The sequence below is a fragment of the Protobothrops mucrosquamatus genome, unplaced genomic scaffold (assembly GCF_001527695.2).
Source record: "Protobothrops mucrosquamatus isolate PMUCROS unplaced genomic scaffold, P.Mucros_1.0 scaffold5163, whole genome shotgun sequence".
Lineage (NCBI taxonomy): Eukaryota > Metazoa > Chordata > Lepidosauria > Squamata > Viperidae > Protobothrops > Protobothrops mucrosquamatus.
This window is the reverse complement of record NW_015391034.1, coordinates 119,720-122,046: the sequence shown is the minus strand read 5'-3', so window position 1 is coordinate 122,046 and position 2,327 is coordinate 119,720. Positions and strand designations below refer to the sequence as shown.

General features: G+C 47.1%; 1 pseudogene; it reads left to right on the top strand.

Annotated features, from left to right (window-relative positions):
* The first annotated feature begins 552 nt into the window (after positions 1-552).
* LOC107299600 overlaps positions 553-2,327 on the top strand; it is a 22,272-nt pseudogene continuing 20,497 nt past the window's right edge.

Here is a 2,327-nt window from a genome sequence, read left to right as displayed (position 1 = left end):
CCCTGTAGAAAGTGGTCAGGACAGGGGAAGGGAGATGTGCTTTTCTCATGTGACCACAGAAAATTCAGGCGCTTCTGTGCCCGCTTCACCAGGGTCTCACTGCTGAGCGCCCAGGCTAGTCTACTCGTTAGCTGCACACCCAGGAGTTTGATGCTGGTAACTATCTTCACAGGTGAATCATTAATGCACAGAGAAGTGTGGCTGTGCCTGCCTTTTCTAAAATCAACAATGATTTCTTCGGTTTTTCCAGTGGATAAAATTAGGCAGTTTTTCTTAAACCAGTTCACCAAATTGTCAACCTCCTTGTGGTAAGCACCTCAGTGTCATGTTGAATAAGGGCTACTAGTGTTGTATCTTGGGAAAATAAACTGACCCCCCCTTTGTGGCAGCCCCTGAAATACTGGAATACGGCTATCATATCACCCCTAGTCCTCCTTTTCTCTAGACTGGCCAAACCCAAATCCTGCAACCGTTCTTCATTCTTTAACCATCTTAGTTGCTCTTCTTGGCACTTTTCCCAAAGTCTCAGCAGGTGGGCGATTACAGGTGCCCATGGAAGTGGACAGGTAAGTGGAGGGGGGGCGAGTTAACTTGCAAATGTCCTGGTAGATAAACAGGTGCATTGTTTTGCCAGTCAGCTGCAGGAAGAAGAGGAAATGAGACAAGAACCAGTCCAGGGTTGGAGGGCTATGTCTCAGGTTGAACAATCCAAGTATTAAGGGGAGAAGCATTGGAGGGGATTCTCCCTCTCAGCTGTAGTTTTGCAAAGGGGTCCTTGGGAGAGAAGGGGAGAGGAGATGCTGGATCTGGGGAGGGAGGGGCTGGTGATGCGGCTAGAGGGGAGGGGGATGACTGACCCAACCCTGTTTGCTACCCGTGATGTATTTTGCAGTTATTGTTCATGACAGATTGATATAGTGACCCCAAACTGTACACCTATGACCAGAATTGAGCCAAACGATTCTGTTGCTGACTGTTGTTAAGTGAGTTTCACTCCATTTTACTACCTTTTTAGCCACTGTTGTCAGTCATCTCCCCCAGTTGTTAAGCCAATTAGTGCAGCTGCTAAGTGAATCACACCGTTGTTAAGTGAATCTGGCTTCCTCTGTTGACTTTGCTTGTCAGAAGCCAGCTGCGGAGGTTAGAAGGGTGAACACATGAGCCTGGCACTGTGCGACTGTCAGGAATCCACGCCAGTTGCCTGAATTTGGGTCACGTGACCATGGGGATCTGCAACACTCAGAATTGTGCGAATTGATCATATGTCACTTTTTTCAGAGCTGCTGTAACTTCCATCACTAAACAAATGTGGTAAGTCAAGGACTCTCTCTACAGCCCTTTATAAATAGCCCATAATAGCCTCCAAAATGGAAATCACCGAGGTCAAAATTGTCCTGCAACCCATCTCCAAAACTGGGTAGAAAAACTGCTCAATGGTCATAACTGTTCCCAGCCAGCATTTCAACTCAGTCCCCAAACTTCCCCCTCATGGACACAGTCTGTTTTTTCAAGGAAAGCAAATGACACTGTTGTAGTTTTGATTCACCCTAACGTCTACTAAAGTCTTGCAAACTCAGGAGATAAATGTGGGAACTGCTGAATCCAAACTGAAGCATCTCACCCCACTGAAGAATCTTCTGCCCTGGAAACACTCAACTGCTTTCTAATATTGGAAGACAGTGTGGTTATGAAAAAGCATAAAAAATATTGCAAAAGTAAGATTGATTTTACTTTACGTGGAAGTACAGGCAGTCCTCGAGTTACAAGAGTTCATTTAGTGACCGTTTGAAGTTACAACGGCACTGAAAGAAGTGACTTATGACCATTTTTCACACTTATGACCATTGCAGCATCCCTATGGTCGTGTGATTTACATTCAGATGCTTGACAGCTGGTTCATATTTACGACGGTCCAAGTATGGGGGGTTCATGTGACCCCCCTTTTGCCACCTTGACAAGCAAAGTCAATGGGGAAGCCAGATTCCCTTGACAACCATGTTAGCAATTTAACAACTTCAGTGATTCACTTAACAAATGTGGCAGGAAAAGTCGTACAATGGGGCAAAACTCACAAATTTCTCACTTAAAAAGATAAATGTTGGCCTCAATTGTAGTTGTAAGTAGTCCCAGTGCCATCACTCAGGGCTGGGGGTCCCAAGCTGGCCGAGGGGCTCCATGGGACCCCAGGAACCGACTCCGAGCTCCCTCTCCCCAGAGGAAGGCGGGGCCAGGAAGGGCCCAGACCCTGCGCAGAAACCTCCATCTCTCCAATCTCTCCGGCCTGCGATGGAAGAGGCCGGATGGAGGAAGAGGCACACCTGCCACAC